We start from the raw sequence: 26,912 nt of genomic DNA, 5'->3' as shown, positions 1-26,912 counted from the left end.
TGCCTGTAATCCCAGCAATTTGAGAGGTTGAGGCAGGAGGAAAGTTCAAAGCCAACCTCAGCAACTTAGCAAGGCCCTGTCTCAAAAAAATAAAAAGGGCTGGGGATGTGGCTCGTTGGTAAGCGCCCCTTGATGAATTAAATTTGCTTTCTCTTAACACCTCACAGTGGAGATTAAATTTCAACCCATGAAACTTTGGGAACCACAATCAGACCATATCCAAACCAGAGTAAGTATTATGAAAGCTCTCATGTACATGGTGATAGTTAGGACTGTATTGACAGGAAAGGCAAACCCATATCTATAATAAGTGACCTGTACTAGTGAGACTCATTTGCTGGCCCTTCTGAGATAGAAGGGGCACAGTGTAGTCAACTTGCTTGATTTATGTTTTTTGTCTTGTGGGCTTTGATGTTGGTCTCTGTTGCTCATAGGTTGGACATTCAGAATTAGGATTGGGAGATGGAAGTCCACCCTTTATTCTCTGTCCTTATCTCTATTTCTGCCAGAGTGACCTTTGTTCATTTCCTCATCATGCTAGTTCTGGGATGGCATATGTCAGCAGAATCATTTTGTCTGTTTGTTCAGTGTCTTTTCTGCATCAGATGCTTTCTGGTGGGCATAATACATAAAACAGATTTTTATACTTTGTTACTCCCATATTCAATTGACTGTGTATTGGAAATATTTGGAAAAAAGTGCATCTGTACTGAACATTTACAGGCTTTTTTTGTTGTACTTTTTCCCTAAACAATATAGAATAACAACTATTTACATATTATTTCCATAGCCCTAGGTATTTATTTGCCTCTACCCATACCTGTTGCACTTTTTTTTTTTTTTGGTGGGGATTACGGAGATTGGACCCAGGGGTGCTTTATACTGAGCTACATCCCCAGTTTTTTAAATTTTTATTTTGAGATAGGATCTCATTAAGTAGCTGAGGATCTTGCAAAATTGCTGAGGCTGGCCTCTCACTTGAGATCCTCCACTGGGATTACAGGTGTGCACCACTGTTCCTGGCCCCTCTTATCACATTATTTTTCCTTAAAGGCTTCTGACCAGTTGGCAAGTTCATTTGGCATTGTCCATGAGTCTGTATATATATTCTTACCCCAGGATACTTTTCTTTCTTTCTCTTTTTTTTCTTTTTTTTTTATGAAGTTGAATATTTTGTTATTTTGCTGCAAGCTGTTGTTTCAATGTATTAAAAATAACACCAGTAAATGCAGAACATTAAGACAGTAGTGTTCTTCTGACACTGTACAACATACATTTTCCTCCATGCCCAGTTTTTCCAATGGAAAATCATTAAGTATACTGATCCAAATCCAGGGATGGATGTAAGCAAGTTACAATATTTTGTTAGGCTTATAACAAGATTATCCTTGAATTATATACTTTTTATAAGTAGTTTTTACCACAGATAATTTTATGAATTCTGATATTAACCTAACGCCTACTCTAAAAATCATAAGGAATTGTAAAAAAGATGCATATTGTGTTTATCTGCAGTCATTGGGAAGTTAAGGGGTATCTTCTTCCAGTAGCAGTGTTGAGAGTAGTTTTTATGTCTTCTGTCCACCACTAACTTAAGACAACTGCCGAAGTTATTTTACACTAGTTTATTTAGGGTGCCATTTTCACTCCTCAATAGATTTTTACATATTTCTCATATGCTTCTTCACTCAATAGGTCATCTAGTTCTGAAGGGTCACTCAGTGACATCTTTATCAGCCAACCATCTTCACAACAAGATTTGTTCACAAGCCCTGGGTTTTCTGCAAGTGCCTTATTAATTTCAGTTACTTCTGGTAGAGGAGAATAGAGTTCACTGGCAGCTTTCACGCTTTCCAAAGCACCAAACTCATCTTGTTTTTTCAATTTTGTCCCAACTTCACGCAGACTACAGAGCTTCCTGTGCAAAACTGCTGATTCCCACTGTTCCAATACTGTTTTCTGTAGTTATCTATTCATGTTTCTCTGTGAATTTACACACAGAGAGCAGAGCAGGCCAGTGAGCAGCGTCCAAACGGCGTCTGCCCTCACCCACCAGGGCTGCGGCGGGCAGAGAGCTGCGGGCACAGGGACTGCGCAAGCTGCAGGCTGAAGCTAGTGCGCTCTGCACCACTTGAAGCACCATGTTCGCAAGGGTACAGAGTGTCGCCTGCTGTGTCTCTGCCACCCTGCGACCCCCAGTGGGAGTGGCCAGGATACTTTTCTTTCTACACAAATCATAACCAGGTGCACCACTTAAAAGTTCTTTTAGGAAGGTTTTCTCATTTCACTGTCAAGGTCAACCTTAAGTGTGACTATATTGGAGTTGTTTATTTTCAGCATGTATTCACATACTGAGCTGATCTGTTTATAAGCCAAGCTTCTGCTTTTTTTTTCCCTCCCATTTTAATCCCAAAGGATCCCCTAAACAGCTATGGATGTGAGCTGAGGAAGGGGTGCTGGTAAAACCGTGGTGGATGTCAGGGAAGTCTTGGCTACCTGTTTATGTAGCTTACTTATGCCTTTGGTTTTGTTTCAGAAAGTTCAATTCTTCATGCACCATTTGCATTTTATAATGAGTTACTGCTGAGCTCATCTGGCTTTGTGACTGGGAGAATCATAGTTAGCTCATTATCAAAAAGTTCTGGACACATGGTACCCATGATCAAGCATGGCTTTTCTGTAGAATTCTAGGGTCCTGCATTTTAATTCTTCCACTGGGGCTTGCTATCAGCCCTATACCACATCTTTTCCCACAATTAAGTGTTGTAATACAGTCTGGAGGTGCTGCACAGTTGTTTCCCCTACTCAAAGCTGGTAGCCTTTTGTGTCACCTCATATATAGGTCACAGTAGCATCCTGTGTATAGAATGTGCTGCCTTTATAATCTGAAGAAGCACACTCTCCTGGGGTCGGTGAAGGATCCCAAGATGGCTGGGCACAAACTTGCTCTAAAAACCATTGACTGGGTAGCTTTTGGGGAGATCATTCCCCGAAACCAAAAGGCTATTGCTAACTCCCTGAAGTCCTGGAATGAGATCCTCACCTCTAGGTTGGCTACTCTGCCTGAGAAACCACCAGCTATTGACTGGGCTTACTACAAGGCAATGTTGCCAAGGCGGGTTTGGTGGATGACTTTGAAAAGAAGTTTAATGCCCTGAAGGTTCCTTGGCTAGAGGATAAATATACTGCACAGGATGCTGAAGAAAAGGAAGATGTAAAAAGTTGTGCTGAGTTTGTGTCTCTCTCAAAGGCCAGGATTAAAGAATATGAGAAACGGCTGGAGAAAATGAAGAACATAATTCCATTTGATCAGATGACCATTGAGGACTTAAATGAAGTCTTCCCAGAAACCAAATTAGACAAGAAGAAATATCCCTATTGGCCTCACCAGCCCATTGAGAATTTATAAAAAACTTGAATCCAAGAGGAATCTCTGCCCTTGTATTACAAACTCTGCACATTAAAAATATTAATTATAAAAAAAGAATCTGAAGAAGCCACTCTTTTTATTTATGTATTTAAGTTTGGTACCAGGGGGCCTTAACCACTGAGTCACATCCCCAGACCTTTTATATTTTTTATTTTGAGACAGTGTCTCACCAACTTGCTGAGGGTGGCTTTGATCTTGTGATCCTCCTGCCTCAGGCTCCTGAGTTGCTGGGATTACTTACAGGTGTGTACTAGTATGCCCGGTTGTTTATTTATTTATTTTGTTGCCATGCTGGGAATTGAACCCGGGGCCTTGTGCATGCTAGGCAAGTGCTTTAACACTGAGCCATATCTCTAGCCCTTCTACTTATTCTTTTTTTTTGTTGGGGACACAAGATTGCTTTGTGCTTTGCAGATATGCATTGGCATGAACCTGACCACTGGACTCTTAAATGGCTGAGTCCTAATTTATGTGTCCATGGATTCTACATCTACAGATTCAGTTGATTATGGATTGGAAATATTTGGGAAAAATGCATTTGTACTGATGCATGTACAGGCTTTTCTCTTGCCATTATTCCCTAAACAATACAGTATAACAAACAACTATTTACATAACATATACATTGCACTATGAATTATAAGTAATCTAGAGATGACTTAAATCAGGAGGATGTGTGTAGTTTATAAGCAAGAACTATGCCATTTTATATAAGGAATTTGAGTATCCATAGATTCTGGTGTCCATGAGGGCACAGGATCCTGGAACCAATCCCCTGTCAATACTGATGAATGATTGTAGGGTTCCCCCCCTTGGAGCACATATATCTTACCAGCCCTTCAGCATGTAAGCCACTTCTTGCTCCTCAACAAGATCAACACAATTTCATTGATGTAATAGACAGATAGATATGCTGTTCTGAGTCTCTCTCTCTTCACACTATGTGTTAAGTCAGTGGGTCTGGATTTGACAACTGGCTCAGGTCCAGTTATTGGGTAAGGGCTAGTGGATTTTTACTGGGACAGTCATTCTTAGTCTTCTGCTTTTTCTTGCCTTGTTTTGATTGTATATAATAAGCAGAACTGTTGTTGACTGTTTTTCTCCTAATGACACTATTCCATTAACTATATCTACAGTTCCCTGAGGGTCAACCCTTGTTGATTGCCTCCCACCTTGTCAGTCATAATAATAATTGATACACTTTGTGTACAACCAGAGAAATGAAAAATTGTGGTCTATTTGTGCACTATGAATTGAAATGCATTCTGCTGTCATGTATAACTAATTAGCACAAATAAATAAATTAAAAAAATAACTGATGCACTAATGTTTCTGGTGTTTAAATGTTGCCACCTGGCTATTGTTGCTTCAATGCCCACTATTTTTATTGCTTTTAATAAGCCAAACAAGCTCTGTGACAACTTTTCCTTTAGGGAAGAAACATCACTGGACTTCTTAGCAATGTTGGTGCCTCTCATACCAGTATATTCCCGATGACCTTGGTGAATGGTCTGACCTTACATAATATATCCGTTCTACCATACCCAATTTATTGAGCCTACTAATTCTATCCTTCACTCTCTGCCATGTCAGTTCAGGCATTTCAATCCTATTCAGTGCCATCATTTTTTCTGGGCTTTCAGGAACCATCATAGCAGTGAGTTTATACCACCCCCAGGTCCATGCCACAGTGTTAATTTCCATTGTCTGAGTGCCCCAGCCCCCACTGCCTCAGTAAACTTTATCTTAGTCTAATGTTCCTGCCTCCCCTCAAAATCTAGCACCACTGATATTCCTCCAATCTGCTGGTTTATTCTTATAGTTTGAGATTTATAGTAACTTTCTCCTATTTCAGGCCCAACATGTCCTTGACAGATTTAGCATTAGCTACTATCATGGCAGCCAGGAGTGGAGATGGAGGCAAATCCGGAGTTACCTTATAGCTGAAAGGCCTCTGAATTGTGTTCCTGCATAATGGGGAGTACTGACTCATTCTTGCAGACTCTTAGGGTTCAAAGGAGTCTGGAGGATGGCAGTCTTTGAGGACAACCATCTTAGAGGACCCTATCCTATCTGTGAGGCTTCTAGATTTTCTAAAGACCTGATTTTGATATAACATACTTGCCCTGGTGGATACTTGCCCCCTGGTGTAGTGTTCCATTATCTTTGAAGTAAGGTTCTTTAATCACCTTGAATTTGCTCTTCATCTTTTACTGTTCTCCCACTGTAGGTGATAAGAATCTCTTTGTGGGCTTCCAAAGAGACCTCTGGCCTTCACATTTAGTTTTCAACTGTTTGTTAACTGCCCTTTCTGGGGAGTCAATGCAATCTAACAGCTAGCCAATTCCATTGTTGTTGTATATATAATGTATTCCTTATACTTTTCAGACACATGAATCTTTATACTAGTCAGAGTGTTTCTCACTGGGACTGTTCTCCATAAAACTTGTGAAAGCATTAGTTCAAACTTAGGTCACCACCTTGTGCCAAGGATTGTCCGTACCTCACATCCCCAACTAGGATGAGATTCTCATTGTCAGTAGGATAGCAAATAACCTAGTTTCCAAGCTCCATCTTACCTCCTGCATTCTTAATCCATTTGTGGTATCAAACATGTCAGTTGGAGTCATTTGGGAAATAGCTTCTAAGAATAAAAGAGGTTAGGAATACAAGAGGTTTATGTGAAAGGGACGGACTTCTGTGAAAAGAAAGGAGGATGAGGCAGAACTGTCAGGGAGAGCCTTAGGACAGTATCTGAAAACATAGTGAAGACTCTTAGAGCAAAAATTATCTGAAGTTCTGAGATTACAGAAATGGCCAGACCTTAGTGCTCGGGCTGTGATCAGTCATTGGCTGGGACTGCCCAGGAAGTACATGACTTCATATTAAAAGCAGGGGATCCTGAAGGGACTGCAGCTAGAGACGTGTATAATTATATACCTAGCAGCTTATTGGCAAGTTCGTTCGTTCGTTCGTTCTTTCTTTCTTTTATTTTTTTATTGGTTGTTCAAAACATTACAAAGTTCTTGACATATCATATTTCATATATTAGATTCAAGTGGGTTATGAACTCCCATTTTTACCCCAAATACAGATTGCAGAATCACATCGGTTACACATCCACATTTTTACATAATGCCATATTAGTAACTGTTGTATTCTGCTACCTTTCCTATCCTCTACTATCCCCCCTCCCATTGGCAAGTTCTTTCATGAAGAGTGATACAAGTGACACACCTTTATGGCTGCTAAACATACTAACTACTAAGCAATGTTAGGTATTATTGTTATAATGATCCTTTGATTACATTTTTCTGAATTGCTTTTATGATTTGTAGCTAAAATTTGTTTTTGTTTTTCCTTTTTTTTTTTTTTTTTTTTGCAGTACTGGGGATTGATCCCATGGTTCATCTATTGTTGTACTATATTCCCAGCCCTTTTTATTTTTATTTTGATACAGGGATTTGTAAAGTTGCCCAGCCTCTCAAATTGAGCCACCATGTCCAGCTGTAACTAAAATCTTTTCTAGAAATCTTAATTTCTTCATTATTTTCTCTTGAATATGTTTGTCAATATGAAATACAAGTTTTGTACTTAGAATAGAAAACAAGTATTTCAGGTGTGGTCTGGCACTTAGATGGTGCTCAGTGAATGCTGGTTAAAAGGAACTGAGCAATTGATCGGGTTAGCATGGAACATAATAATCTCCCCACCAGAATAGTGCAGTTTGAGATTGCATAGCTCGTTGCTTGTTTCCTGATGGCTTTTTTTTTTGGGGGGGGGGGCGGTTAATGGGGATTGAACTCAGGGGCACTTGACCACTGAGCCACTTCCCAGCCCCATTTTTTATTTTTTTATTTAGAGACAGGCTGTCACTGAATTGCTTTAGCGCCTCACTGTTGCTGAGGCTGGCTCTGAACTCGTGATCTCCTGTGTCAGCCTCCCAAGCGGCTGGGATTACAAGTGTGCACCACCATGCTCAGCTTCCTTATGAATTTTCTTTTTCTTTTCATTCCTTGATGATTTTTTTTCTTAATCATTGTAGAAACTAGTTTAAGTCTTTTGATTTAATTTAAGTTTTATTTATTTTAGAAACTTTTAAAATTTGGGTCATTTAAAACACAAGTATAGAACTAGGTATCTATAAAAGTACTGTGAATTAGATGGTATTTAGTTTGATTCAATCTTTTAAACATGGATTCTTTGATCCAACAGATCTAGTTATTATACTTTTCTTTATATCATATTACAGATTTCATCATTGGACTATAAAGTGGCCATATCAAAAAATATCGAACAGGATAAGATCAAGAATCGAGTTCTAGGCCATACCATTATAGATGTACCTTGAGAAAGATAATATCTATGGTCAACGCTATTTAGCCTATTAGGAATTAACTGCATTAAAATATGACCCTAATTTATACATTTATCCATTAGAAGATAATGAGAAACTTTCTCAAATAAATACCTTGCAGAAACCCAACAAACCAAGGTAGGGTGTTGAGGCAAAAAAGGAAATGATTTGGCTTGACTTAGTGATTCTGGCTATAGAAGAGTGCTGCTTTCCTTTTAAAATGTATGCTTTTGAATTTTATATGCTAGTAATCAGCTGGGTGATTTGGGGGAAAGTCCCGCAACCTTTTAGGAAAATAATGTGATTAGCAGTTCATAAAGACAGAAAGTAGAATGGTGGTTGTCAGAGGCTGGGTCAAGGAGGAATTAGGAAGTTATTGGTTAATGGGTAGAGTGTCTTTGGGAAGATGAAAAAGTTCTGGAGATGGATGAAGGTGATTGTTGTATAATAATGTGAATGTACTTATTGACACCAAACTGTATACTTGAAAATGCTTAAAATTTTATTATGTATATATTCCATACATACAAAAAAGAAATACAAAAAATATGGGGCTGCGATTGTGGCTCAGTGGTAGAGTGCTTGCCCAGCATATGTGAGGTACTGGGTTCGATTCTCAGCACCACATACAAATAAATAAAATAAAAAATTTCACCAACTAATAAAAATATTAAAAAAATAAATTAAGAGCTGAGATGTAACTCAGTGGTAGAATGCTTGCCTAGCACGTGCAAGGCCTTGTGTTGGATCCCCAGCACTATCAAAAAAATCAGAATAGACCAGTATTGAATAACAGTGTAAAGAAACTATTGATCTCTTCTTGTTTTTAATTATATGAGCATGACAAAATCTCACATCAGGGTTAATAGTGAAGTACTAAAGAGTTCCTACAATATTCAGAAACAAGAGAATATGTCTACCAGTCACCATTTTTGGAGGAACTACCAGTGTAATTAGGCAAGAACAAAGAATAAAAGACATTGTCAGGGGCAAAAAACCAAACCAAACCAAAAAGAAAAAAGAAAAATAAAAACTGGTGGAGAAGGTTATATTGAAATCCTTTGTCTTACAAGTTAGAGAAACAAAAGACCCACTGTAAGTATAATGGGACTCTAGTCTGCAATGGGGACTGTTGTGCTTGTTTATGTATGAGAGGATACCAGGGGCAAAAATATGATTGAATTAGTGTATAGAATCACTTGGGAAGGGGTAAATGGGAGACAGGGAAAATTCATTGGGGCTGGGGGCTGTGCCTTTATGGATGTATCTGCCAATGTAGAACACTTACTTATGTGCTGCTGTGGAGATTCTGGAGTGTTATTGTTAATAGTATCAAATTGGTTTAGAACTTTGGATTCTTCTAAGAGAAAAGTTTAATATTTTGAATTTGGTAGTTGTCAGTATAATTCCTAGAACATTGCATGGTGATTTAGATTATAAGAATTATTTGAGGCAGACATAAATAATAGCAAATTTAGATGTCTTTGGGTTTATATTATCAGTTATTGGAAGGTTGATAGCATTGTTTTTATATTGCATTTATTGTTATTCTTTTTGTTGGTGTGTATTTATACAGAATGTTGAGTTTCATTGTGGCATATTTGTATATACATAAAAACATAATTTGATCATCTTCACTCCCCAACACCTTTCTCCCTCCCCCTGATCTTCCCCCTTCTACCCTAATGGTGTCCTCTGTACTTACCTGGCATTCTTTTTTTCTGCTGTCTTTTCCCTCTATCTTCCACATATGAGAGAAAACATGATACTTTTCTCTGAGTCTGACTTATTTTGCTCAAAATAATACTCTCCAATTCCATCCAGTTTACTGTAGATGACTTGAAAGCATATCTTATATCTTACACAGCTTCTCTTCTTTGAATCCCCTTCTGCTACTGCAATTCTTTTAACTCTCTTTTCTTAAAAGTAACAATAGTTACATGGAAAAAGTGGCTGAGTTTTAGCATCAATTCTGCAAGTTCCTTTTTGAGACAATCATTGCATTTTGGTATGTGGCAGAGTGCCTTTTTTGTATTTTCCGTTATAGCACAGAACTTTATTTTTTTTTTTTAAGTGTTGGGAATTGAACTCTGGTCCTTGTTGCAGTGTTAGCTAAAGGTTCTACCACTGAGCTGTATATCCCTAGCCCACAAAGACTATTGAAAAGACATTGACTCAGGAAATGGAAAATTTAATAAAAATTAATATTTAACTAAATTAATAATTTTGTCAATCAAGTATAATTGATCCCCCACCCCAAACTGAGAGTGCATGGCAGTGAAGAGTATGACTGCTGGTACAATTTGTTTTTGCTGTCTTGATTTGTACTAAAGTGCAAGCACTTCTGCTCACTTATTTTTTCACTTTTACTGCAATTGTCATCTCAGTGAAAAGGGCAGAGTAAGACATTAGTGTTATTAACAAAAATAGTTTTGACCTTCGATATTTCCTGAAAGAGTCATGTGAATTCCCTGAGGTCTGTGGACCACACTTTGAGAACCACTAGAGTTATCTAAACTCATCCCATTTTATGTTTGGTTGCTTTTAAGCAACCAAAAGATTACTTCATACATTTACCTAGCCTATTTTAAATTTTTTATAAATTCAACAGCATGGCTAGATAAACTCTGTCAGTGTTTAACTGACTGTATTATATGAAAAAGCTTTAATGATAGGATTCTTTTTTTAAAATATTTTTTAAGTTGTTGATGGACCTTTATTTTATTCATTTATTTATATGTGGTGCTGAGAATCAAACCCAGTACCTCACACGTGTTAGGCAAGCACTCTACCTCTGAGCCACAACCCCAGCCTAATGATAGGATTCTTAATGTGTACCTTTCATTGTTTTTTTTCCTTCATTGTAACTCTATGCTAATAACTTTAAGATATATATATATATACACATATATATATATTATATATATGTATTTTAGTTGGACACAATAACTTTGTTTTATTTGTTTATTTTTATGTGGTGCTAAGGATTGAACCCAGTGCCTCACACGTATTAGGCAAGTGCTTTACCACTGAGCCACAACCTCAGCCTGCTAATAATTTTTTCAAAAATAAAGGTGTGGGCTTTCTTTTCTCCCTCCTCCTCCTCCTCTACTTCCCCCTCCTCCTTTCTTTTTTGCAGGTCTGTGTGTGTACTAGGGATAGAACCCAGAGCCTTACATGTGCTAAATATGTGCTCTAACACTGAGCTATATAGCCCCAGCCCTTTAAAATATAAAAGCTTGCATTCTACATTTTCTTACTCTGAACAATTTTTCTTTCTAAATAAAGACATGGCAGAGCTGGGGCTGTAGCTCAGTCGCAGAGCACTTGCCTAACATATGTGAAGCACTGGGTTTGATCCTCAGCACCACATAAAAAAAATAAATAAAATAAAGGCATGCTGTCCATCTACAAGTATTAAAATCAACAAAAAAAGATATGGCAGTTGATCTTTTGACACTTAGATCTTATGACATTCTCTCAGCAAAAATCTTTGTTTCTGTAGTTTCTTTGGAAAAAGGCAAATTAAATCTAGGATTTGTGTAATATCTTTAGCAGACCTTTTAAAAAAATTTTTTTTTGTTGTTGTTGATGGACCTTTATTTTATTCATTTATTTACATGCGGTGCGGCGAATTGAATCCAGTGACTCACATCTGTGAGGTAAGCGCTCTACTACTGAGCCATGACCCCAGCCCCTTTAGCAGGCTCTTAAAATGAAAGAAATGTTAGTTGCATTATATATTAATTGTGTATATCTTCTGGTGGTTTCTGTGTGAAATTTGGAGCCACTCGAAGAGTGAAGAAGAATTGCTTTTCATTTAGTCCAATTCCTTTTGTTGTTGTTGCAGTGCTAGGGGTTGAACCTAGGACCTTACATATTTTAGGCAAGTTCTATACCATTGAACTATACACCAAGCCCTAGTATAGTACTTATTTAAGGAAAATATTATTAAATCTTTCATAAATTATATTTGAAAATAGAAACAAATTAAGTTTTGTTGCAGATTAGATTAGATTCTTCAATAGCAAATTCTAGATGAAGTATCAAGATCATTTTAATATACTGAAATTTTGTTGCACTTATTTTTGCTGGGAATAATTTATAGTCAGCCAGCCCTAATCTGACCCCTCGTAAATTTCTCCCTCTCATTCACTGCTTTTCTTCTCATTTAATCTGCCTTTAGCTGCAGGAAGAAGAAGAAGACGAAGAAGAAGAAAAGGATTGAGGATAGGATTTTTTTTGCTCAGTAGAATGGCTCTTAGGCTTAGATGATTTGAGTGTATGGTGAAAAGTTTAGTTAGGAGAAGAAATGTTAAGAGATTTGTTAGGTTTTAGGAAAACAGGCTAGGTTTTAGGGAAAAATAAAGTCAGAAGAGTAGATGAGACCATCCAATGAGAACATAGAGAGTGAGAGAAAATATTATAAGAAAGAATATGAGACTATAAAAATTACATTTAAGAGAGAAAGGGGAAAAAGCCAAGATAGGGGAGGAAAATAAGTAGCAAGAATTAAGATTTTTTTTTTAATGTTTTGCCATTGCCTTTTTTTTCTTTTCTCTCTCTCTCTCTTTTTTTTTTTTTAAACACAATATCTTCATTTTATTTTTATGTGGTGCTGAGGATCGAACTCAGTGCCTCACACATGGTAGGCAAGCACTCTACCTTTGAGCCATGACCCCTGCCCTGCCATGGCCTTTTCTTAAAAATAGTTTTTTAGTTGTAGATGGGCACAATACCTTTATTTTGTTTATTTTTATGTGGTGCTGGGATTGAACCCAGTACCTCATGCATGCTAGACAAGTGCTCTACTACAAACTATAATCCCAGCACCCAAGTATTAAGTTTTATAGAAGCAAGGGAGGAGAATTTTTAAAGGGTGGTCAGTTGCGTTGGTTACTGTGGACAGACTAAATAAAATGAGGATTTAAAGTGTCTGTTAGGGTAGGCAGTTGGAAAGTCACTGTTGATGACCTTCACTGGAATAGTTTTAGTGAAATCAAATATGAGAAGGTGAATCAGTAATTTTTTTTAAAGTGCTTGGTTGAGAAAGGAATGTGAAAGGGCAGTAACTAGAAGGAGGTTTGAAGGAGAGATTTTAATATTTGTTATCAAAAGATATGTGAATATGTTTATAGAAGTTGAAAAGACAGGACATTGGCACTCAGTGTACGTTGGGAAGTAGATTGTTTCAAAATGAATTGATATACATATTGGGAGATAAATTAATTTGAGTTATGTAAACTGACTATGAATACTTGGGATATGTTTGTGTTGTAATTTATTAGAACAGCAATCACCAACAAATAGAATACTCAAAATCAAGATATTAAAGGGAACTTAGATTTTCTAGACCCAGTCCCTTCATTGGCTAGATAAGGGGATTGAGACCTCTGTTGGTAATTTTGCCTTTAACTTATTAATTTTACTTACCTAAATTTTTACATTAAACTTTTTAGTTACTTGAATTTCCTCATTTTTAGAACTGGTATTTAGTTGTGTAGAGCTGTTTGGATAAGATAGTATTCAGTTTTTTTTCTTTAAAAAAAATTTTTTTTAGATGTCTATGGACCTTTATTTTATTCCTTTATTTATATGTGGTGCTTAGAATTGAACCCAGTGCCTTACGCATGCTAGGCAAGTGCTCTACCACTGAGTCACAACCCCAGCCCCTGTATTCAATTTTTAAGATATCCTAATTGCATATGTGACTTTATTTTTATTTATTTATTTATTTATTTTCACTAATTCTTCTTTATTCTCCTTCCCCTATTCAATCAGCTGCTAAATTTGAGTGAATAAATATCTTAGCCATAGAGACATCTACTAAATATTAGAATTCATGTATGTAGTTTATATGACTTTTGCCATTATTTTCTTTATGCAACTGCATTGTTAAAATTATTATTTGTTGTCAAATTATTGTTAAATTATTAAATTGTTAAATCTTTATTGTACTGGCTATTTTATTTATTTATTTAATTTTTAAATTTGTTTTAAGTAGTTATGATAGTAGAATGCATTTATCCACTTTGATATATCATACATAGATGGGCTATATTTCTCATTTTTCTGAGTATACGTTGTAGAATCATATTGGTCATTCAGTCACATATTTACATATAAAGTAATAATATCCATTTCATTCCACAATTCTTCCTATCCTCACATCTCCCCTCCCCTCCCTTCACTTCCCTCTACCTTATCTAAGGTAATGCTATTCTTCTCTAGCGCCTCCCGCCTTATTGTGAATTAGCATCTGCATATTAGAGAAAACATTCGGCCTTTGGTTTTTTGGGATTGGCTTATTTTGCTTAGCATGATATTCTCCAACTCCATCCATTTACTCGCAAATGCCATAATTTCTCTCTTCTTTAAAGCTGAGTAGTATTCCATTGAGTGTATATATACCACATTTTCTTTATCCATTCATCTATTGAAGGACACCTAGGTTGGTTCCATAGTTTAGCTATTGTGAATTGAGCTGCTATAAACATTGATGTGGCTGCATTACTGTAGTATGCTGATTGTAAGTCCTTTGGGTATAAACCGCAGAGTGGGATAGCTGGGTCAAGTTTCCAAGTTTTCTGAGGAATCTCCATACTGCTTTCCAGATTGGTTGCATCAATTTGCAGTCCCACCAGCAATGTATGAGTGTACCTTTTTCCCCACATCCTCACCAATATTTATTGTATTCTTGATGATTGCCATTCTGACAGGAGTCTCAGTATAGTTTTGACTTGCATTTCTCTTAATTGCTAGAGATGTTGAATACTTTTTCATATATTTGTTGGTCGATTGTATTTCTTCTTCTGTGAAGTGTCTGTTCAGTTCCTTAGCCTGTTTATTGATTTGGATATTTGTTTTTTGGGGTTAAGTTTTTTTTGAGTTCTTTAATGTCCTAGAGATTAATGCTTTATCAGAGGAGCATGTGGTAAAGATTTTCTCCCAGTCTGTAGGCTCTCTCCTCACGTTTATTGATTGTTTCCTTTGCTGAGAAGAAGCTTTTTAATTTGAATCCATCCCATTTACTGATTCTTGATTTTACTTCTTGTGCTTTAGGAGTCTTGTTAAGGAAGTCAGATCCCAGGCCTATTTTCCCTTCCATTAGGCGCAGGGTCTCTGTTCTAGTCCTAAGTCTTTGATCCACTTTGAGTTGATAGGGTGAGAGATAGAGGTTTAACTTCATTTTTCTGCATATGGATTTCCAGTTTTGCTAGCACCATTTGTTGAATAGGCTATCTTTTCTCCAGTGAATGTTTTTGGCACCTTTGTCTAGTATGACATAACCATATTTACATGGGTTTGTCTCTGTGTTCTCTAGTCTGTACCATTGGTACACAAATCTGTTTTGGTGCCAATACCATGCTATTTTTAAAAAAATATTTTTTAGCTGTTGATTGACCTTTATTTTATTTATTTGTATGTGGTGCTGAGAATTGAACCCAGTGCCTCCCGAATGCTAGGCAAGTGTGCTACCACTGAGCCCCAGCCCCAGCCTCAGCCCACCATGCTATTTTTGTTACTATAGCTCTGTAGTATAGTTTAAGGTCTGATATTATAATGCCTTCTTCACTTTTCTTGCTAAGGATTGCTTTAGCTATGCTGGGTCTCTTATTTTTCCAAATGAATTTCATAATTGCTTTTTCTGTTTTATATGAAGAATATCATTGGGATTTTAATAGGAATTGTATTAAATCTATATAACGTTTTTGGTAAAATGGCTATTTTGACAATGTTAATTCTGCCTATCCAGGAGCATGGGTCTTTCCATCCTTTGAGGTTTTCTTCAGTTTCTTTCTTTAGTGTTCTGTAGTTTTAATTGTAGAGGTCTTTCCCTTCTTTTGTTAGATTGATTCCCAGGTATTTTATTTTTTGAGGCTATTGTGAATGAGGTTGTTTTCCTAATATCTCTTTCAGTGGATTTTTTGCTGATATATAGGAATGCATTTGATTTATGGGGTTGATTTTATATACTGCTACTTTGCTGAATTCATTTTTTAGTTCTAGAAGTTTTCTGGTGGATTTTTTTGGATTTTCTAGATATAGAATCATGTCATCACCAAATAGTGATAGTTTGAGTTCTTCTTTACCTATTTGTATCCCTTTAATTTCTTTCTTTTGTCTAATTGCTCTGGCTAGAATTTCAAGGATAATGTTGAATAGAAGTGATAAAAGAGGACATCCTGTCTTGTTCCAGTTTTTGATGGGATGCTTTCAAGTTTTGTCCATTTAGAATGATGCTGGCCTGGGCTTAGCATGTATAGCTTTTACGATGTTGAGATATGTTCCTACTATCCCTAGTTTTTCTAGTGTTTTGAACATGAAGAGGTGCTGTATTTTGTCAAATGATTTTTCTGCATCTATTGAGATGATCATATGATTCTTGTTTTTAAGTCTGTTAATATGATGAGTCATATTTCTTGATTTCCGTATGTTGAACTAACCCTGCATCCCTGGGATGAACCCCACTTGATAGTGGTGCACTGTTTTTTTAAATATGTTTTTGTATACGATTTGCCAGAATTTTATTGAGAATTTTTGCATCTATGTTCATCAGGGATATTGGTCTGAAGTTTTCTTTCCTTGAGTGTCTTTTTCTGGTTTTGGTATCAGGATGATATTAGCCTCGTAGGATGAGTTTGGAAGAGTTCCCTCCTTTTCTATTTCATGGAATACTTTGAGGAGTATGGGTGTTAATTCTTCTTTGAAAGTCTTGTAGAACCTACTGAGAATCCATCTGGTCTGGGACTTTTCACAAAGAAGGACATTTCATACTTCTTAAGGGAAGTGTATATAAGCAGGACATAACAATTATAAATATTTATATCCCAAACAATGGAGCATCTATGTACATCAAACAAACCCTTCTCAATTTCAAGAGTCAGATAGACCACAATACAATAATACTGGGTGACTTTAACACATCTCTCTCACTACTGGACAGAGCTTCCAAACAAAACTAAATAAGGAAACTATAGAACTAAACAATACAATAAAAAACTTAGACTTAACAGACATACATGGAATATTTCATCCATCAACGAGCAAATATACTTTCTTCTCAGCAGCACAAGACTCCTTCTATAAAATAGACCATGTCCTATGCCACAAAGCAACTCTTAGTAAATACAAAAAAAAAAAAAAGAGAGAGAGAGAGAGAGAGATAATACCCTGCCTTTTATCAGACCACAATGGAATGAAATTAGAAATCAATGATAAAATTAAAAATACAAATGGAGACTAAATAATACACTATTGAGTGATGAATGGATAGTAGAAGAAATCAAGGATGAAATAAAAAAAATTCTTAGAGGTAAACTAGAACACTGATACAACATATAAAAATCTTTGGGACCCTATGAAAGCAGTACTGAGAGGAAAGTTTACTGCATTGAGCGCATTCATTGAAAGAATAAAAAGGGGCTGGTGATGTGGCTCAAGCTGTAGCGCGCTAGCCTGGCATACGTGCAGCCCAGGTTCGATCCTAAGCACCACATACAAACAAAGATGCTGTGTCTGCCGATAACTAAAAAAATAAAAAAAAAAATAAAAAAAGAAAGAATAAAAAGTTAATAAATGACCTAACACTACATCTCAAATCTCTAGAATAAGAAAAACAAATCAACACCCAAAGAGTAGAAGACAGGAAATAATTAAAATCAGAGCTGAAATCAATGAAATCGAAACAAAAGAAACAATTGAAAAAATTGACAAAACAAAAAGTTGGTTCTTTGCATATGTGACTTTAACAGCAAAAGACCAGTTAAGGCAGGTTAATATGAGATCGTTAAAAATATGATTTATGCAGCAGTCCTTAGATTCTGCATTCATCTCAAATATTTCTTTTGATCTTTCAGCTTTTGCTTAGCTGAATTAAGTGCTGTATATCTGAGTATCCATCATCATGGATTATATTGTATTGTTGGCCTGCCTCTTATTTGGCTGGAAGTTTCTTGTCTTCAGAAACAGCTCTTGAGTGTACATAGTAGATGATCATTAAATAAATGTTTGAGTAGATATATGTTTGGATGAATTAATAAACTGTATAAAAACAGATTTTTCTTCTGTTCATAAAATTTGCCAGTGTCTAAGGAAAGGAAACTTTCTATTCCTATAAAGTATGTAACACTTGTTGTGGATGGAGTTCTGCAAATTGCTTTGAATTATGAACTTTATTTTATTTTTAGTATTTAGGTGTAGCTTCCCTGTCCCCACTTTGAAGCATCATAATCATATGCATTTATTGAGTTGTTTTCCCTTAGCCTCCAAATTGATTATACTGGATGATTTTAAAGAGGATCAAACCCAGGGCCTCACACACACGCTAGGTGAGTGCTCTACTGCTGAGCCCCAGCCCCAGCCCCAGCCCTATGGGTGGTCTTTTATTGTAAAGATTGACCAGAAGATATATTAAAGTTTTTGAAAAATCTGAGCATTTTTTTCAGAATTTCTTCATTGTTAGAGCTTTTCCTTCAGGTGATTTAATTTTTATCCTTGGAATACAACTTTCTAGCTGGAATCTTTAAATTAGGTCATTTCATGGTTCTATTTGTATTTATTTAGTATTTAGGTGTAGTCTCCGTATTTGTACTTTCAATATTTCTTTAATGACAAGTGTGGATGCCTCTCTGGCATTGTGTTCTTATTATAGTTTGCAAAGGATGGTGTTGGAGCAAGTATTAACTTTTGCTCAAATATTATTTGTAGTATTTAAAAAAAACATTAAACAGGTCAACATGACGTTGTGACTTCTTAAAAGGTTCCAAGGAAAAATATTCTAAAGTTAACTTTTCAGGTTTTTTTTTGTTTTGGAGGGAGGTGGAAGGATTCTGTATCATATATTTAATGTATTAGCATAAATGTTCTTTGATTGTCCAGTGGTTTTTTTGTGTGTATGGTGCTGGGGATAGAACCCAGGGCTTTGTGCATGTGAGGCAAGCACTCTACCAACCGAGTTATATCCCCAGTCCCCAAGTATCCAATGGTTTAGTCATCTTTTTCACTGCTATGACTAAAGGATCTGACCAGTACAACTGGGGAAGAAAAGTTTATTTGAGGGCTCAACGGTTTCTGAGGTCTTAGTCCACACAAGGACTAAGGCTCCATTCCTCTAGGCTCGCAGTGAGGCAGAACATTAAGGCAGAGTGTATGGCAGAGGGAAGCCGCTCACATCATGGTGGTCAAGAAGCAGAGAGAGAAACTCCACTCTCCAGATATAAGTATATTCCCAAAGCCATGCCCCAATTCCCATCCTCTCCAGCCCTATGTACCCTACCACTTCAATTAATCTCAGCAGGGATTAACTCACTGATAAGGATAAGACTATAACCCAATCATTTGTCCTCCAAACTTTCTTGCATTGTATCACATGTGAGTTTTCCAGGGATACCTCATATCCAAACTATAGCATCCAGGATAATTATTACTGAAATAACCCATTAGATTTAGAGGATTTCTAAAAGAATCAGTAAGAAAGTTTGCAAATGACATACACCATTTTTTTTTTGTTGTTGTTGTTATTGTTCAGGAGTAGAACATTTTAGTTTCCTTTTCCAGTTCAGCACTATCTTCCGTTTGTACCCCGCAACACCTCTTACGAGGTATTTCTTAATTTAATGCCAACTAGTCTTGCTTTTTCATTTAGGAGGAAGTGCTTTCTGTTTTGACTTTCATAACAATCAAAATGTTAGGGCAGATGTGTGTGTGTGTGTGTGTGTGTGTGTGTGTGTATGTGTGTGTTGATAGGAATCCAACCCATGCAGTTGTGCCTGCTAGGCTAGTGCTCTACCTCTGATCTAATCCCCAGCCAATGAGCTGATATTTTTATTATCCTCCTTTAGAAGGAGGAAAAAAAAAAAACAGGTAAAAAGAAGTTAGGCAACTGTACTTAGTGGAGCATGCCTGTAATCCCAGTGACTTGGGAGGCCAAGGTAGGAAGAGTGCAGGTTTAAGGCTAGCCTAGGCAATTTAGGAAGACCTTGTCTCAAAATAAAAAATAAAAAGGGTTGGGGAAGTAGCCCAGTGTCAAGCACCTCTGGGTTCAATCCCTAGTGGTGGTGGGGGTAGATCACCACTAGGCAACTCTTCTCAACTTTTCTGTCACACTTTGCTAATAGATTGTAAATTTCCTTTGAAAGTCTTATTCCAACAAAATTATTGATATTTAGTATAGGTATTTTTAAAAAATATTTTATTTTTTTTGTTGTAGTTGGACACAATACCTACTTTTAATTTATTTATTTATTTTTTGGTCCTATACAGTATCTTTATTTATTTATTTATTTTTATGTGGTTTTGAGGCTCGAACCCAGGGCTTCACACGTGCTAGGCGAGCACTCTACTTCTGAGCCACAACCCCAGCCCCTGGTATAGGTATTTTAATGAAATTATAAACCTGGGAAATGATTGTTGAGGAATATCTAAAATTCTGTTGCTTAGCTCTTTTAGAGTATTAGTGACTGATTAGCAAAACCAAACAAATATGCTACCAAGTAAACAAAATATGCTACTTATTGAGTTGGAAGTTTTAATATAGAGCATTGTAAAAGCACTTTTAAATCCTTGTTTTAAAAATAAAATTGTTTATTTAGCAGTTATAATTGGCATTTGATAAATGTTTTAAAAAATGATTCATTTTTAAATTTTTAATCATCATTTTGTAATTTTGTACAAAAATACTTTCATTGCTCTTAAAATGAATTTATATGTTGTGAGAGGATTGATTGCTAATGTTCTCTCCTATAGTTGAAGACTAGTTCCAGTAGTTTATATTGTTGACTGATAGCAGAGCAGGTATGTTAATGTCAGATATATCAGAATTATAGTTATTTCTAATTTTAATTGTTGTTTCAAAAAATGGCTTTATTGATATATGAACATATCATAAAATCTACCTGTGTAAAGAGTAGAATTCAGTGGGTATGTTTGGGTATACTTGTTTGGGTATACTTACAGAGTTGTGCAGTTATCATCACCATTATGGTAACTAATTTTAGAACAATTTCATCACTCCAGAAAGAAACCCTGCATCCATTAGCAGTCCTTTCTCATTTCTATTATCCTCATTTCCTTAGCCTCTGGCAACTACCCAGTCTATTTTGTCTCTGTGAATTTGCCTGTTCTAGATATTCTTGTAAATGGAATCTGTACCTGAATTCTTTCATGTAGTATATTATTTTTAAGGTTCATCTATGTTGTAGCACGTATCAACCATTCATTTACTTTTTTTAGTTGTAGATGGACATAATACCTTTATTTTATTTATTTATTTTTATGTGGTGCTGAGGATCAAACCCAGTGCCTCAGATGTGCTAGGCAAGCGCTCTGCTACTAAGCTACAACTCCAGCCCTATAATTCATTTCTTTATATTACTAAATAATATTCCATTATTTCCATTATGTGTACCACATTTTGTTTATTCATTAATTAGTTAATGGACATTTGGATTGTTTCTACTTTGGGATTATATGAGTAATGCTGTTATGAACATTTGTGTACTCATTTTTGTGTGCAAATATCCCTTGGATCTTTACGTACATTGTATATCAGTTTGGGAACGGTCATTTTAACAATGCTAAGTCTTCCAAATCATGAACAAGTAGTCTTTGCATTTACTTAAGTCTCCTTTAACTTCCTTGAATGATGCTTCATAGTTTTACGAGTTATAAATCTTGTATTTTTTCATTAGATTCCCTATGTATTCCTTTTGATGCTACTGCAAATTGATTTGTTTTCTTAATTTCATTTTTGATTCATTGGTAGTGTATAGAAATAGTTAATTATTATTATTGTTTTTTTGGCAGTACTGGGGATTGAATCCAGGGCCTTGGCACTTACTAGGTAATCTTTCTACCACTGAATTACATCCCTAGCTTTTTTAAAATTTTTTTTTGAGACAAGGTCTTACTAAGTTGCCTAAGCTAGCCTCAAACTTGCAATCCTTCTGATTCAGACTCCGGGATTCAGTAGCTGGGATTTCAGGCATATGCCACCACACCCAGTGTAGTTGACTTTTGTATATTGCTCTTGTATCATGCAAACCTGTTGAATTTTCTAGTTTTTATAGTTGTGTGTGTTTGTGTGTATGTATATTCATTAGAATTTTGTACATATAAGTTCATATCTTCTTGGAGTAATTTTACTAGATGTCTTTTTTTCATTTTTTTTTAGTTGTAGTTGGACATAATACCTTTATTTTCTTTCTTTATTTTTATGTGGTGCTGAGGATTAAACCCAGCGCTTTGTGCCTGACGCATGTGAGGCAAGCGCTTTACCACTGAGCTACAGCCTCAGCCCTTCTGGCTTTAATTCTGATGTATAATGTGGATTGAATTTTATATATGTGAATACTGTTGATAACTAAATAAAACTTTATTCCCATCTTATATACTGTGACCAGTGAATGGAATTTATTTCAGTATAACTTAGATGCTTAAATGATTTTGGATCCAGTAGTAGTAAATTGTTACATGTATATTACATAAAGAATCACTTGTCTTAAGAGACTTTTTTTCACTTAACTTTAATGGGGTAGTGATTCATTAAAACGATCTATATGTATATATGAGTCACAGTGAACTGCAGCAGTTTAAAAATGGCTTTGACACATTTCATATAGTAAAATTATTATTCACTATAAATTCAATTATTTTGTAATCCTTACACACAATGTTGTGACCCAGGGAAGTTAAATATTATTGATATTAAATATTATTGCTATTATCCCCCTTCGAAAATAGAGTCACTGAGCCTTAAAAATATTAAGGTCATATAGTTAGTCAGTCAGTTAGTGGCTCAGCCAGGATACAAACTCAGGTTACCTGGCTCAGGGATTCCTGTACATTTCCCATTGCACTACACTGTCTCATTATTTCACATGAAACTATAAGCCTAATTTACCAAGAGTGATATCCTGGAAAGTAAACAGTCTAGCAGCACTTGGCAAAGCACAGTTTTACTAGGCGGGGCATATAGAAAGAGAAAAAAAAAATCAGAAGACCTAAACAGTTGTGTGCTAAAATGTATTCATTCTTAAATGATGTTGTGAGAGGAAACGCTTTGGAGAGAGACTAAAACATAAGCAGTATTTCAGGACATGGTCTCAGCAGCACCCAGACAGGTTCAGAGCAGAGTAGTTGCTAAGGACATTTTTATTTTCTGGAACAAAGATTTGAAACAGGGAATTTAAGACAAAGAGACCTAAACAACACTAGACTGTACAGAACTATCTGAAGTTACAAATCAGAGTGTGATCTTTTTATGAGAAAGGGATTGCTTGGTTTACATTGATTACTTCAGCTATTTTTATGCATGTTCACAGATAATGATCTGTTCAGTAAAAACATTTGAATGCTTTCTGTGTATAAAAGCATTGTTAGGCAGGCATTGTGGGAGTGATACAAAGGTAAGGATGATACTGTGCTTGTCCACAAGGCCCTTGTAACCTAGTAAGGAAATTTTGTATTCAAATATACTTGTTCATCCAGGGAGACCCTGTACCAGGTATTTAGGAGATAAGAATAGGTAAATTAGAAACTGCCTTGAAGCCTAATATTTCCTACTGCCTTCCCGTAAATTTAAGTACTTAAAACCTTTTAGAAAGCAGGACCTGAAATTCTCTTAGCAAAAAATGATTCATACTATAATCATTGTGATTTGGTCACAAAGAGAACCTGACTGCTTATGGTTCAGAGCTTAGGTGTCATATTAGAAGAATATTTGCACCATATTTAACAGTGAAAGAATTAACACCTAAGATATATAAAGACTCTGACGAATCATTAAGAAAAAGAAAAAATACAAACATCCCAACAAATAAAAAAATAGATAAAAGATTTGAATAGGAGATCATAAAAGAGGAACAATAAAAAGCTAATGTCATAAGACAATGTATTTAGTCTTATTTGTTATCAGGGAAATGATGATTCTGTAATGAAATATTATTTTTACCTCTCTTGTTGGCAGAAATAAAAGTTAGTAATAGCAAATTTAAGTAATAATTTAAGTAATTTGCCTCCTTTATTAATATACAGGAGGCAAAATAATCCTAATAGTCATACCAGGGAGATCCTATTACTCTTTAATTGATAAGGAACTTGAAACAACAGTAAAATAACTTGCCCCAAATCAAATATCTCATACTTGTAGTCTGTCACTAGAGGCTGTAATCTTTTTGTGTGTGTGTGTGTGTGTGTGTATGTGTGTGTATGTGTAGGATCCTGGGGGTCAAACTTACGCATGCCAGGCATACTCTATTAGAGCCATATCCTCAGCCCCTAGAGCCTACATTCTGCATTCTTTTTTTCTTTTTAAATTTTTTTTTTAGTTGTAGATGGACAATACCTTTATTTTGTTTATTTTTTATGTGGTACTAAGGATCGAACCCAGTGCCTCACACATGCTAGGTGAGTGCTCTACCACTGAGCTACAACCCCAGCCCACATTCTGCATTCTTAATCGCTATAACAGTGCCTTTGCCTGGGTTGGTTATCATTATACAGTATGCTGAACCTCAAATAAGTGACTAGCACACAAACACAAAACATTTAAATATTTGTTGAATGAATGAATAAAGGTAATCAATTTAAAAAAAAATTAAGCATTTCATTTTGGGGCATAATTTGTCAATATCAAAAAGGACATATAATAATGACTCATTAACTTCACTTCTTGATGTTTATCTTTAAAAAGAAAACATATACATGGAAGCATGTATATGATGTACAAGCATTCTGCGTAATCATGTGAGAATGTAAGTGCTCATCAGTGTTACATATAATTATTAAAAAACAATAAAAACAATGGTATCTGATAGAATTCTATATGCACAGTTGAAATAAAGTATTTTATCTGCAAAGATATTGAGGGTCTGTTACTTGCTTTTCTCATTCAGTAATACATCCTAGATTTTAGGTGATGAAAGAATGAAACAAATAAAAGTAGCCATGAAAATATAAGAGAAAATGGTTGAATATTTTTATAATATTGGTGTGAAGAAGACTTTTTTAAACATGATCTTAAAGGCAGAGCCCAAAAGGAAAAGATTGATGAATTTGACTATGTAAAATGAGAGACATCCATATAAGGGAAAAAAAAAAAACCCAGTAAACTGGGACAAAGACTGTAAACATATCTGTCTGTCTATCTCTCTATCTAAAATCTATAGGCAATTTGCAGAAAGGCCAGTAATCATATGAAAGATGATTTCCAGTTTTTACTTAGAAACACAAATTAGAAAATCAGGTTCTGTTTCCCACCTGTGAAACTGATAAAAATCGAATTTACTCAGTAGTGACAAGAGCATGAAGAAAAAATTCTTGTATATCCTTGGAGGAAAAATAAATAAATAGTATGTTTAGTAGAAAATTTGACAATAGTTTTAAAAATGTAAATGTATACCATCTTTCTCTCAAACTCCATTTTTGGGGATTTATTTACTTATTTAATGGTATTAGGCAATGAATCCAGCCAGGGGCACTTAACCACTGAGCCATATCCATGGCACTTTTTATTTTTTATTTTGATATAGAGTCTCACTAAGTTGCTTAGGACCTCACTAAGTTGCTGAAGCTGACTTTGAACTCAAGATCCTCCAATTATTGTATGTTAAAGAGTAATGATACGTGTGCAAGAGTAATCATTATATTGTTTATGGATATAAAAACATGGAAAGCACCTGAATGTTCATTGATCAGGATGAGAGTTAAATTATAGTACATGTATTTAATGGAATGCTATTCAGGTATAAAAAAACTGGTGCTTTTCACCAAGATGGTAATCAAAAGCCAGGAAGGAAGCTCCTGCCCTTCCCAAAGCCATTGTCAAAGCAAAAGAATGGGGCTCAGTGATAGAGTAGTTTTCTGGCATGTGTAGGTTCAGTTCCTAGCACCCCAGCAACACAAACAACAAAAAGCAAGGGCGTAGAGGACTAAGAAGGTGCTGTAGTGCTGAATAGTGTCTTCAGCCATAATCAAAAGTTCTATATGTCAACCATCTTCTGGTGCCCCAAGATACTGCAGCTCTGGAGAAGGACTATACTATGAAGAGTGCCCCCAGGAAAGACAAGCTTGACCATCATGTCATCATCAAGTTCTCTCTGGCTTCTCACTGAGTCTGCCATGAAGAAAATAGAAGATCACAACATATTCATGTTCATTATGAATGTCAAGGCTAACAAGTACTAGATCAAACAAATTGTGAAGAAGCTGTATGATGTTGATGGGGCCAAGATTAATAGGCCTGATGGAGAGAAGGCATATATTCAAGATGTTTTGGATGTTGTCAACAAAATTGTGATCACTTAAACGGAGTACTGCTGGCTAACTCTAAATATATACTTTTTTCCCACCATAATAAAAGGCAGTGGCACATCTATATGTAGACATGAATCATTTAACATGATTATGCTATGCTATGCTATGCTATGCAAAGTAACATGCATGAATATATTATAACAATAGATCATAGAATATATTTTAAAATTCCAGTGTAGTGACCTATTATTTTGTATCTATCTCCCTGTTCTGCAGTGTATATTATCATCTTTAATGGGAGCATTAGTCTACTAGATGTTGAAATGCAAATGTTATAGGAGTTCTTTTAAAGAATTTTGATGGAAATGATAGAGAAATCAAGAGTATAAAGATAAACAAATTATTTAGATCAGTAAATTGGAGGTCATCATCAACATTCATGAAGCCTAGAAGGACTTACATGGCATTTAATGAAAGAAATTAAATGTTATTGTGGTATTAATTGTGAATTTACAACTGGGGGAACAGCATGAGTAAAGGACCAGAGGTGGGAATGAACACGAATTCTTCAGGAGCAAAAAAATGTCAGTGAAGATAGAAGCAAGCTAAAGAGAAAGTGGCAAAAGAATAATCTAGAGGGACAGGCATGTGTTAAATTATGCAGGACATTATTAGTCCATTGTAAGGAATCTTTATATTTTAAATGCAGTGGAAAACAACTGAAGAATCTAAAGTAAAAGAATCACGTGATTAGGTCTTTTTAAAATATCACTTTAACTGCTGAATGGGAAATGGATTGGAAGAGAAGATAATAACAGTAGATATGAGAATCTGAATAAGGAGAGTAATCAAGGTGTGAGGTAATAGTGG

At 35.7% G+C, this 26,912-nt stretch overlaps 2 pseudogenes; one reads left to right on the top strand and one right to left on the bottom strand.

Moving 5' to 3' along the window:
* Positions 1 to 1,146: 1,146 nt before the first annotated feature.
* LOC107141611 lies at positions 1,147 to 2,143 on the bottom strand (annotated as a pseudogene).
* A 336-nt stretch (positions 2,144 to 2,479) lies between these two features.
* On the top strand, positions 2,480 to 3,493 carry LOC107141610 (annotated as a pseudogene).
* Positions 3,494 to 26,912: the final 23,419 nt, after the last annotated feature.

This window comes from Marmota marmota, unplaced genomic scaffold, assembly GCF_001458135.2.
Source record: "Marmota marmota marmota unplaced genomic scaffold, marMar, whole genome shotgun sequence".
Taxonomy (NCBI): Eukaryota; Metazoa; Chordata; class Mammalia; order Rodentia; family Sciuridae; genus Marmota; species Marmota marmota.
This window is presented reverse-complemented; position numbering and strand designations above follow the sequence as displayed.